Consider the following 13402-nt stretch of genomic DNA (forward strand, 5'->3'; position numbering starts at 1 on the left):
AGCTGGGATTACAGGCACCCGCCACCACGCCCAGCTAGTTTTTGTATTTTTAGTAGAGACGGGGTTTCGCCTTATTGGCCAAGCTGGTCTCGAACTCCTGACCTTGTGATCTGCCTGCCTTGGCCTCCTAAAGTGCTGGGATTACAGGCATGAGCCACTGTGCCCAGCCTGGCACAGGTTTTTTTAAAGGTGAGGAAAGTATAAAAACGAAAGCAGTAGGGAAGAGAAAACCTTGGTTAGTGTGGTCCTCATGCAGCCAGCTTTCTTCCCTAAATGCCAGAACTAGAATTGGAAATAATTTAAACTTGGCCAGAAATCAGTGCCCTGCCCTGTGGGCAGACACCCGCGTGTCTGGGGGAGACAGAGCGTGAAGTGTGAACTGTGAGGCCTCCAGGCGGGGAATGCAGTGGGACTGAGGTCTGCAGAGGGACTCTGAGGGAGCCAGCAGCGGCCCAAAGCCTCCCGACGCCTCCCCCTTGGGGCACGTCCCCAGGAGCCAGGGGGCACCAAGGAAGCCCTGCGTCTTGAGTTGCCGCAGAGAGAGGCATGGGGAGAGTCTGACTGCTTTCGGTGGGTGTCCTGGGTCTTGTTGAGGACTCCTCAGAAAGAGGGGCAGGAGCCACCCAGACAGAGCAAGGAAGGCTGGCTTGGGATGAAGCCCATCAGGATGGAAGGAATGGGTTGGAGCCCTCAGATTTCTGTTGGGATCTGTTCTACTTACCCGCCTCCATGGACTTCACGGCTTTGCTGAAACCCAAATTGTGTTCAGGTGTGGCGTTCAGACCTGCGCAGCCGAGCTCAACCCGCACCCAAGACCCTTTTCCTGGGGGAAGCCCCCCTTCTGCTGGGGGGCGGTTTGAGAAATATTTTCTTCTTTATTTTAGTTGCTACATAATAATTTATATCATTTTTACTTTATTTTGATCATTAGGCATATTTATTTTGATCATCATGCATTGTATACATGTACCCAAATATCACCCCGTACCCCATATTTGGATATATGTATACAATGCATAATGATCAAATCAGGGTAATTCTCAGATCCACCACTCTAACGTCTGTCATCATCTGTGTAGGGAACATTCCAGTTCCACTCCTGGTAGCTGTGATGACTCACGCCAGTAATCCCAGCACTTTGGGAGGCCAAGGCGGGAGGATTGCTTGAACCCAGGAGTTTGAGACGAGCCTGGGCAACATAGTGAGGCCCTGTCTCTACAAATAAAAAAAATATCGGGGCATGGTAGTGCACACCTATAGTTCCAGCTCCTCGGGAGGCTGAGGTGGGAGGATCATGAGCCCTGGAGATGGAAGTTGCACTCCAGCCTGGGTGACAGAGCGAGACTCTGTCTCAAAAAACAAAAACAAGGCCGCGTGGAGTGCCTCATGCCTGTAATCCCAGCACTTTGGGAGGCCGAGGCAGGTGGATCACGACATCAAGAGATCAAGACCATCCTGGCCAACATGGCGAAACCCCATCTCTACTAAAAATACAAAAAATTAGCTGGGCATGGTGGCGCACACCTGTAATCCCAGCTACTCGGGAGGCTGAGGCAGGAGAATTGCTTGAACCTAGGAGGTGGAGGTTGCAGTGAGCTGAGATTGTGCCATTGCACTCCAGCCTGGGCAAAAAGAGTGAAACTCCGTCTCAAAAAAACAAAAACAAAAACAAAAATAAATAACCCCCCCAAAAAAACCCAAATCTGCTTTTGTAGCGTTTTGAAAATATACAATAAATTACAGTTAACTTGAGTCACCCGACGGTGCCATGGAACAGTTGAACTGACTCCTCCCGTCCCGCTGTGATTCTGCTTCATTAACCAACCTCTCTTTGCCCTCCCTCCCCTCCCCCTCCCAAGTTCTCCTAACACAACTCTCTCTACTTCTACAAGCTCAGCATTTCTTTTTTTTTTTTGAGATGGAGTTTCGCTCTTATTGCCCAGGCTGGAGTGCAACGGTGCGATATCGGCTCACTGCAACTTCTGCCTCCTGGGTTCAAGTGATTCTCCTGCCTCAGCCTCCCGGTAGCTGGGACCACAGGCATGCACCACCACGCCCGGCTAATTTTGTATTTTTAGTAGAGACGGGGTTTCATCATGTTGGTCAGGCTGGTCTCAAACTCCCGACCTCAGGTGATCCTCCCGCCTCGGCCTCCCAAAGTGCTGGGATGACAGGTGTGAGCCACTGCACCCGGCCTGAGCTCAGCTTTTTAAGCTCCCACACATGAGTGAGGACAAGGAGTACCTGTCTTTCTGTGCCTGGCTAATTTCTCTGAACATAATGAGCTCTAGCCTCACCCATGTTGCTGTGCGACGGGATCCAATCCTTTTTCATGGGTGAGTAGTACTCCGTGGTGTATATATACCACATTTCCTTTTCTTTTAAATCAAGATCCTGCACAGTACACCACATTTTCTTTATTCATTTGTCTGTTTTCTTTTTCATTTCTTTTTTTTTTTTTTTTAAACGGAGTCTTGCTCTGTCGCCTAGGCTGGAGTGTAATGGCGCGATCTCGGCTCACTGCAACCTCCACCTCCCGGGTTCAAGTGATTCTCCTGCCTCAGCCTCCTAAGTAGCTGGGATTACAGGCATGCGCCACCACGCCTAGCTAATTTTTGTAATTTTAGTACAGACGAGGTTTCACCATGTTGGTCAGGCTGGTCTTGAACTCCTGACTTTGTGATCCGCCTGCCTCGGCCTCCCAAAGTGCTGGGATTACAGGCGTGAGCCACTGTGCCCAGCCTCCATTTGTCTGTTGATGGACACCTAGGCTGCTTCCAAATCTTGGCTATTGTGAGTAGTGCTGCAATAAAGGAGATGTAGGTGTCTCATTAATGTACTGAGTTCCCTTCTTTTGAGTAAATACCTAGTAGTGGGATTGCTGGGTCATGTGATAGTTCTCTTAGCATTTTTTTTTTTTTTTTTTGAGATGGAGTCTCACTCTGTCGCCCAGGCTGGAGTGCAGTGACACGATCTCAGCTTACTGCAACCTCCACCTACCAGGTTCAAGTGATTCTCCTGCCTCAGCCTCCCGAGTAGCTGGGATTACAGGCATGCACCACCATGCCCAGCTAATTTTTTGTATTTTTAATAGAGATGGGGTTTCACCACGTTGGCTAGGCTGGCCTCAAACTCCTGACCTCAGGTGATCTGCCCGCCTTGGCCTCCCAAAGTGCTGGGATTACAGGCGTGAGCCACTGCACCTGCCCCTCTCTTAGTTTTTTGAGGAACCTCCATGCTGTTTTTTGTCACGGCTGTACTGGTTTACATTCCCGCCAAGGGCATATGAGGGCTCCCCTTTCTCCACATCCTCACCAGCCTTGGTTATTTTTTGTCTTTTTGATAATAGCCATTCTAACTGGGGTAAGATGATATCTCATTGTGGTTTGGATTTGCATTTCCATGATGATTAGTGATGCCGAGCATTTTTTCATATGTTTGTTGGCCAGTTATATGTCTTCTTTTTAGATAGTCTCTTCAGATCCTTTGCCCATTCTTAAACTGGAATCTTTGGGTTTATGCTGTTGAGTTCTTTGTATGTTCTGGATATTAGCCACTTGTCAGGTGGATAGTTTGCAAATATTTTTTCCCCTTCTGCAGGTTGTCTCTTCACTCTGTTGATTATTTTCTTTGCTGGGCAAAGCTTTTCAGTTTGATGTAGTCCCCTCTATTTTTGCTTTCATTGTCTGTACCCTTAAGGTCTTACTCAAAATCTTTGCCCAGATCAATGTCCTGAAGCATTTCCTCTCTATTTTCTTCTAGTAGGTATATAGTTTCAGGTCTTACATTTAAGTCTTTAATCTATCTTGAGTAGACTTTTGTATATGGTGAGAGATGAAGGTCTAACTTCATTCATCTGCATATGAATATCATTTCCCCAGCACAGTTTATTCCCCAATGAATGCTGTTGGCAATTTTGTTGAAAATCAGTGGGCCATAAATATGTGCATTTATTTCTGTGTTCTCTCTTTTGTTCCACTGGTCTGTATTTTATTTTTATTTTTATTATTTATTTATTTTTTACCAATACTATGCTGTTTTGGTTACTATAGCTCTGTAGTATATTTTGAAGTCAAGTTGTGTAATGCTTCCAGCTTTGTTCTTTTTGCTCAGTATGGCTTTGGCTATATGGGGTCTCTTGTGGTTCCATATAAATTTTAGGATTGTTCTTTCTATTTCCGTGAAAAATGTCATTGGTATTTTGATAGGAATTATATTGAATCTATAGATTGCTTTGGGTAGTATGGTCATTTTAACAACATTAATTCTTCCAATTCATGAACATGGGATGCCTTTTTATTTTTTATGTGTCCTCTTTAGTTTCTTTCATCAGTGTTTTGTAGTTTTCTGTGTGTGTATGTGTGTTTTTTTTTGAGACAAGGTCTTGTTCTGTCACTCAGGCTGGAGTGCAGTGGCGCAATCCTAGCTCACTGTAACCTTGAACTCCTGGACTCAAGCAATCCTCCTGCCTCAGTCTCTTGAGTAGCTGGGAATACAGGCATGCACCACCATGCATTATTTTTTTTAAATTTTTGTAGAGATGGTGTCTCACTGTGTTACCCAGCCTGGTCTCAAACTCCTGGCCTCAAAGGATCCTCCTGCCTTGGCTTCACAAAACATTGAGATTACAGATATGAGCCACTGTGCCTGGCCTGTAGTTTTCGTTACAGAGATCTTTCACCTCCTCGGTTAAATTTATTCCTACACATTTTATTATTATTTTTATGGCTATTATAAATAAGATTGCTTTCTTGATTTCTTTTTCAGCTAGTTTGTTATTAGTATGTAGAAATGCTACTGGGTTTTGTATATTGATCTTATATCGTGTAACTTTACTGAATTTGCTTTTTACTTCTAAGAGTTTTTTGGGGATCTTTAGGTTTTTCTTTGTTTTCTTTTTTCTTTCTTTCTTTTTTTTTGAGATGGAGTCTCGCTCTGTTGCCCAGGCTGGAGTGCAGTGGCGTGATCTCGGCTCACTGAAATCTCTGCCTCCCAGGTTGACGCCATTCTCCTGCCTCAGCCTCCCGAGTAGCTGGGACTACAGGCACCCGCCACCGCGCTCGGCTAATTTTTTGTATTTTTAGTAGAGACAGGGTCTCACCATGTTGGCCAGGATGGTCTCGATCTCCTGACCTTGTGATCTGCCCGCCTTGGCCTCCCAAAGTGCTGGGATTACAGGTGTGAGCCACCTTTAGGTTTTACTATAGGTAAGATCATGTTGTCTGCAAAAAGGGACAATTTGACTTCCTCTTTTCCAATTTGGATGCCCTTTATTTCCTTCTCTTGCTTGATTGCTCTGGCTACGACTTCTCTGAGAAATCTTTTTAAAAAATTACCATGGAAAATTTCAACCATGCACACAAGTAGAGACTCAGTAGTAGTGTGAATCTGCACACACCCATCACCAGTTTGCTCATCTCTCCCTTCCATTGTGGTAAAACATACATAACATAAAATTTTCCATGTTACCCATTTGTTTTTGTTTTTGTTTTGTTTTTGTTTCGTTTTGTTGCCCAGGCTGGAGTACAGTGACATAACCAAGGCTCACTACAGCCTCGACCTCCCAGGTTCAAGTGATCCTCTTACCTCAGCCTCCCAAGTAACTGGGACTAAAGGTTCATTTTTTAATTTTAATATTTTTTATTTTATTTTAATTGACATTTTAAAAACTATTTTTAGACAGAGTCTCACTCTGTTACACAGGTTGGAGTGCGGTGGTACAATCACAGTTCACTGCAACCTCTGCCTCCTGGGTTCAAGTGATTCTCCTGCCTCAGCCTCCTGAGTAGCTGGGACTACAGGTGGGTGCCACCACGCCTGGCTAATTTTTATATTTTTAGTAGAGACAGGGTTTCATCATGTTGGCCAGGCTGGTCTCGAAATCCTGACTTCAAGTGATCGGCCCACCTCTGCCTCTCAGAGTGCTGGGATTACAGGCGTGAGCCATCGCGCCCGGCCGTTTTCACTCTTCTTTATTGAGATGCCCCCAAAACCCCCAGATAGGTGGCCTCCCTCGTGGCCATAGCAATAACCCGACCTGTGCAGGTGGGGCCTGGTAGTCTTGGTGGAAGACCCGGAACGCTGCCTCAAGCTGGGGCCCTTATGTGTGCCATGCACAGGGCAACGAGGTTGCTGCACCCCTCTGACCCCTGGGCACTCAGGCAGGTGGAAGCTTCTCCTGGACTCTGGAGCAGCCTGTCCTTCGGGGGAGACAACGAAAGTCTCCTTTCTAGGACAGCTCTCAGCCACCCCTGCACACCGCACCGGTCACCTTCTTGTTCACACATCTGAGCTCAGCAAAGCATCGCCCCCAGTTTCACAGGACAGTGGCCGCAGAAGCCTCCTGGTGACACAGGTCCTCTTCCCTGTCTCTGTTCTCCTGTGTTTTGTCTGAGGGCTGAGGCGTTGACTCGTGACCATTTCCTCCATCTTGAAGTCTGTGGTTCCTCACCATTATGTAGAACTCTGTTTGAAAGTCATTTTTTGGGAGGCTGAGGTGGGTGGATTGCTTGAGGTCAGGAGTTCGAGACCAGCCTGGCCAACATAGTGAAAACCTCTACTAAATACTAAATACAAAATACAAAATACAAAAATACTAAATATTTAGCATTTAGTAGCCCGGCCTGATAATAAAAACAATTTTTTTTTAACGAAACAAATGAGTCATTCTCGTCTTAGTAAGTTTGAGGGTATCTTATTTAGGGGGAAACGAAGCCATTACCAAATGATGCAGACGTTTCCTAGAGAAGGCAGAGAGAGGTTGGCCCGCCCTTGCCAGCGGCCCTGAGCCAAACCTGAAGGTGAACAAGCCAGGTGCCCATCGTCTCCAGAGCACTTTAACAATGCTGATGAAAGCAAAGGAGGCCTTTTCAGCAATGCCGGCAGCCCCGTGAGTAAGACATGGTTTGGCCACTCCGTGGGAGTTGCCTGGGCCCCGAGACCCCAGAGGCGCTGCCGTGGGGGAACTCGGTGGGCCTCTTCCAGCAGCCTGCCCTGGCCCGTGTAACCGGGCAGAGAAGGAGCAGCAGGCACCCCCGCTCACGCTTCCCACAGGTTGCACTGCCTCTGCTTTGCAGTGGTCCCAAGAATCCGATGGGCCACACAGCCTCTACTCAGGCCGTTGTGACACAGGCCCCCAGCGCTCCTCGTGCCTGTTCTGAATGTGGGGTGCACCCTGGGTACGTTGCAGTGTCAGACTGACCGGCCCAGAGCTGCAATGGCCCAGCGGGAGGTCATGAAGCGGTTCTGAAAAAGAGCCGGGTGTGGTGGAGTAGGTGTCAGGAGGGGCCCTGGTGTGGCAACCTCTGCACCTGCCATGCAGACGTCCCCCTGCGAGCTGGGCTGCAAGGCTCTCAGACAGAGCACCAAGAAGCCGCATTCCCCGGGTCTCCCGGGCTCACTCCCCTGACCCACTGCTATTAATATTTGTGTCTAGGGGCCAGGTGTGGCGGCCCACGCCTTCAATTCCAGCACTTTGGGAGGCTGAGGTGGGCAGATCGCCTGAGGTCAGGAGTTGGAGAGGAGCCTGGCCAACATGGTGAAACCCCGTCTCTCCTAAAAATACAAAAATTAGCTGGGCGTGGTGGCGCGTGCCTGTAGTCCCAGCTACTCGGGAGGCTGAGTCAGGAGAATTGCTTGAACTGGGGAAGTAGAGATTGCAGTGAGCCGAGATTGCACCACTGCGCTCCAGCCTGGCAACAGAGTGAGACTCCATCTCAAAAAAAAAAAAAAATTGCGTCTAGGAATGAAAGCTCTTTGCAGCAAGCCACAGAGAGCAAACAGCTCTCGTGTTCCTGTGTGGGGCCTGGAGACACCCCTGGTGGCTGGGGCAGGCAGGAGAACCGGGAACCTGGGAGACTGAAGGTTTAAACTTCTCTGCCACCTTGGCCCTCACTCACAACGACGCCAGTGAGCTCCAGTTCACACTCATGACCAGTTCTCACACATGACCCTAACTGGGATGTAGTTTCTTCTTGCAGACTCGCTGCATTTCTCTATAGACAGATGTCCTACCCCCATCACCCCTGGAACTCATTACCCATGGACTCCTTAACTTGAGGTTACTGTGAACCATCTCAAGTTTCTTGTTTTTCTCCTGGTGGGTGGAATTTGACTGACCTCTGACTCTGTAGGAAGGTCAAAGGCAACAGGAACATTATTCCTTTAGCTATGCCTTTGTTTATGAAATCTTCAGAACAATTTAGCCACCCTCTGGCTGTCGTACATCCCTGGGCAGGAATGAGTTGATAAGACGGGAAGGGCCTAGGTCATAATGGAGCAGGGGGGAGGTGGGAAGAGCTCCCTTCCACTCTGCCCCTCACCCCTGCCTCAGTTTCTCTGTGTGTAAGTAGCTGGAAGGGCTCTGCTGAGAATTAATTAACAAATGTCCATTTAATGTTTCTGAGGTAAGTGTCCCCTGGCTGCTAAGCAGTGTTAAATAATTGCAACCCTCAAATGACAAGCCATCGTGTCGCTGATCTGATGCATGAAAATGTTGTTATATGTCTTTTCACAATGACTTTATTTAACAAGAGCTGATCTTTGCAATTTGGTTTATTTTCTCTATCCTTTTAAATTTCAGACTCAGGGGTTATTAGCAGATAACTGCTCATTTCTGCTGTAAATCAAGAAAATACTCATTAGAAGCCCGATGTTGAGATTGTCAGGAGCCAGGGCTTGTAAAGAACTGCAGGGAGGGCAAAATTTAGTGTGAAAATAGACTAAGTTCAAAAGTATTTTTATTCAGGGAAAACGAAATGGCATTTTCTGAACTGAGCAACCTCTTAAGTTTTTTATTTTATTTTATTTTTTTTGAGACGGAGTTTCGCTCTTGTCACCCAGGCTGGAGTGCAGTGGCTCAATCTCGGCTCGCTGCAACCTCCACCTCCCGGGTTCAAGTGATTCTCCTACCTCAGTCTCCCGAGTAGCTGGGATTACGGGCACGCACCACCACGTCCAGCTAATTTTTGTATTTTTAGTAGAGACGGGGTTTCACTGTGTTGGCCAGGCTGGTATCAATCTCTTGACCTCGTGATCTGCCCACCTCAGCCTCCCAAACTTCTGGGATTACAGACGTGGGCTACCGCGCCCTTCTCCTAAGTGTGTTAAACTCCAAATTGGACCTGGTAAGGTAGTAGGAGGACACCAACCCAGCAGATTCGGAATTGAGTCCTCAAGACCAGGGAGTGGCGGGAACGAGTAGGCCAAGAGGATCCTCCCCAGGGACCCCTCGGGGCGCCAAGCTGGCCACACAGGAGGGGCCCGACTGAGAGTACTGTTGTGACCTTCAGCATGCTGGCAGCCACCCTGCTCCCGCAGAATGCAGACATTGCCAGCAGAAGGGGCTGGGGAGATTTAAGAGCATATCTGTAAACTCTGAAAAAAACGAGTGCTGATGTTTAAACCATATGGCAGGGGCTGAGGACACAGGGACGCAGAGCTCAGCTCCTGGTCCTTCCCCACCTCCAGTTCCCAGGTAGCATTTCTTCCCTTGTTTCTTTCTCTCATGTTGATCACAGGAGAAAGTATTTTCAGTCCTCACCGCCCCCCCTTCCTCATTTTATACTCCTTTCCAGACGGTAGGATCTCTTCTTGCAAAATTATCCTCGCCTAATCCATGGAGACAGAAAGTGGATTAGTGGTTGCCAGGGCCTGGGGGAGGGGGCTAGGGATGGAGAGTGACTGCTAATGGGTGCCAGGTCTCTTTTCGGGGTGATGAAAATGTTCCAGAACTGGATAGGGATGGTGGTGATGCAGCTCTGGAGATGTATATACAGATGCCGAATTGTATGCTTTAAAAAGATGGATGTGATGGTGTCAATGATATCTCAATAAAGCTGTTATTTTAAAAATAGGCCTTGGTTGGGTGCAGTGGCTCACGCCTGTAATCCCAGCACTTTGGGAGGCCGAGGTGGGTGGATCACGAGATCAGGAGATCAAGACCAGCCTGACCAACATGGTGAAACCCCGTCTCTACTAAAAATACAAAAAATTAGCCAGGTGTGGTGACGTATGCCTGTAATCCCAGCTACTCAGTAGGCTGAGTCAGGAGAATCGCTTGAACCTGGGAGGCGGAGTTTGCAGTGAGCTGAGATCGCGCCACTGCACTCCAGTTTAACGACAGAGAGAGACTCCGTCTCACCAAAAAAAAAAAAAGAAATCAGCCTTGCCTGTTGTTACAGTCCTATTATAATTGCTGAGACTGTGTGTCTTCAGCTTCTGGGTGGGAACTCACCTGAAGTTACTCCAGTGGTTCTGTGAGTTGCCCTCAAAGCTTGAACTCACCCCTAGCTTTTGCCTGAACACTTGTACAAGTTGGCCAGTATGGAAGACCCCGTGGTGTCCCATCCAGAGTCCACGTGCTAAAAGCTGCATCTGGAGCAGACACAGGCTTTGGATTTCTTTTCTCTTTTTTTTAGACAGAGTCTCACTCTGTTGCCCAGGCTGGAGTGCAGTGGCGTGATCTGAGCTTACTGTAACCTCCACCTTCTGGGTTCAAGCGATTCTCCTGCCTCAGCCTCCCGAATAGCTGGGATTACAGGTACCCACCACCATGCCTGGCTAATTTTTGTAGTTTTAGTAGAGACAGGGTTTCACCACGTTGGCCAGGCTGGTCTTGAACTCCTGACCTCAGGTTATCCGCCCGCCTTGGCCTCCCAAAGTGCTGGGATTACAGGCATGAGCCACTGCGCCTGGCCAGGGCTTGGATTTATAAGTTGTAAAATGGGTTTATAAAAATCCTGTAGCAGGGCCAGGTGCGGTGGCTCACGCCTGTAATCCCAGCACTTTGGAAGGCCGAGGCAGGCGGATCACAAGGGCAGGAGATTGAGACCATCCTGGCTAACATGGTAAAACCCATCTCTACTAAATATACAAAAAATTAGCCGGGTGTGGTGGGTGCCTGTAGTCCCAGCTACTCAGGAGGCTGAGTCAGGAGAATGGCGTGAACCCAGGAGGTGGAGCTTACAGTGAGCCGAGATCGCACCACTGCACTCCGGCCTGGGCGACGGGGTGAGACTCCGTCTCAAAAAAAAAAAAAAAAAAAAAAAAAAAAAAAAAAAAAAAAAAGTCCTGTAGCAGAAAAACTGAAATGTGACTTGAGCCTCAGTCAAAGGGAGATGGGGAGACAGTGAAGATCCTGCTCTTTCTGGATCCTTAGAGCCCACCAGACCCTCCAAAAGGAATAATACAAAGACCCTCCTTTCACCAGGTCAGCCTCAGGAGATGGCAGAACTCCCAGAATTGGGCCTCTGGTCCAAGGAGCCCAAGGGTGGAGCATGGAGAGGCCCATCAGGCATGGGAGGTCCTGGCAGAGGGGACTGGAAGGTCTCCAGCGGCCTTGCTATGCCCTTTCTTGTTCTTGCAACTTCCTAATTTCAAACGTTTAATGAATTTGAAGAACAAGAAGATAACCCAGGCTGAGTTTGACGCTGGAACCCCTTCACCCAGCCTGGACACAAGGTGTCCCCATCCTCCCGGGGACCAGCTCGGCGTCTCCTAGGATGGCTCTGCAGAGAGCATTGCGGAGTCACAGGACAGAAAATAAAAACAGGTCAGTGCTGGGTGAAAAAAGTTTTCTCTGAGCTGGACTCCAAGACTACACTGGCTAAGCACCCATGTGCATCTCAGCAACAGCTGGACCAATATGAGGCCTCCTGCCAAGGTCCCAAGCCCCGCTTCAGAGAAAGGTGACCTTCGGGTGGCCTGTAGGATGACACTCAGGTGACCTCCACCTTCCTCCTGCTACAGTGGTCAGAAGAAGGCAGCCCTGGGAGGAAACCACCCCCCCACCTGCCCAGGAGAGGGAAGATGCAGGCCACACTGCAGAGACAGGCGGCTTGGAGGCTCCTCTCTGCCCCCAGCCCTCTCCAGGGAGCTGCCAGGCGTCAAGCTACTGCACAGGTCCCAGGGAAAGCCTCGACCTCTTTCTCTCCGATGAGCGGAAGAGGCTGCACGGAGGTCCCGGCCTCCGTGAGGGCGGTGGGTTGGGGAGGGCAGCTGGGGCTTCAGGACCCTGCTCCCTCCCGGGATCGTGGGTTTCCTGCCCCAAGGGTTTCGCGGCGTGGGCATGAGCGCTGGCATCTGCACGCCCTGAGGGTCGGCCGCTGCGTAGCCTTCTCGGGGAGGTAGGGGGAATCCGAAGAGGTCCCACCCCAGGTTCAGTCCCCGGCTTCCTGGTCTTTGTTTACCAGGCCCCGAGGAGGACCTGTCGGTCTTCCCCCCGCAGCCCTGGGCCCCCCACTGGACAGTTTCACATCCAGGGAGGGACAAAGGGGGCCGCGGCCGCATTAGCTTTCGCAGCGCGCGGTGGGTTCCTGGGGTGCAGCTGCTTCGCCGGCCCCTGCCAAGGCTCCGGCTTCTGCAGGCGGGACTCGGGCTCGGGCCGCCACCGCGGGCACTTTCCTGGCCAGCTCCGTTCCCGCCCCGTCGGGCCGGGCCGGGCCGAGCTGAGCGGGGCGCGGAGACCGCGGCGGACGGTGGAGAGAGCGCGCGCGCGTCGATCCGATTTCAGGCCTTTGTTGCCGGAGCCTCGTGCCGATGGGTTAATGGGGCAGAAGAGATCGGTGAAGGGCGACAGAAGCGGCCTTTGAAAGAGGGTGTCAGCGCGGGGCAGCGAGACAAAGGCCAAAACACACACGGGCGGAGACGGACAGATGGGGACGGGCGAGGGAAAACAATTAGGCCGCAAGTGCGGGGGCGGGGCGCGGCTCCATCGTTTTCCAGTTAACCAGGCCTGGCCGGCGCGGGCCCCATGCCCCAGGCTGGAGCGGTGCCGAAGCGCAGAGCAGACCGGCTTCTGCTGCGTGCGCGAGTCCTGCACCCCGGCCTGCACCCCGCCCCGACCCCTCCACTCCGTGCAGGGGGTGGGGGCAGAAGGGGGGTAGGGGAGAGGGAGGGAGGGATGGATGGATGGATGAGTGAGTGAATGAATGAATGAATGGATGGATGAATCCCCCTGCCCGTAAATAACAGAAGAGCTGCGTCCCCGTGCCCGGGGTTGGGGCAGAAGGTGGGGAAGGGGAGACGGAGGGAGGGAGGGAGGGATGGATGAGTGAGTGAATGAATGAATGAATGGATGAATCCCCCTGACCGTAAATAACAGAAGAGCTGCGTCCCGGTGCCCGGGGTTGGGGCAGAAGGTGGGGAAGGGGAGACGGAGGGAGGGAGGGATGGATGAGTGAGTGAATGAATGAATGAATGGATGAATGAATGAATCCCCCTGACTGTAAATAACAGAAGAGCTGCGTCCCGGTGCCTGGAGTGGGGGCAGAAGGAGGGGAAGGGGAGAGGGAGGGAGGGAGGGAGGGATGGATGAGTGAGTGAGTGAATGAATGAATGGATGGATGGATGAATGAATCCCCCTGACTGTAAATAACAGAAGAGCTGCGTCCCGGTGCCTGGA

The sequence above is a fragment of the Pongo pygmaeus genome, chromosome 6 (genome assembly GCF_028885625.2).
Source record: "Pongo pygmaeus isolate AG05252 chromosome 6, NHGRI_mPonPyg2-v2.0_pri, whole genome shotgun sequence".
NCBI classification, from domain to species: Eukaryota; Metazoa; Chordata; class Mammalia; order Primates; family Hominidae; genus Pongo; species Pongo pygmaeus.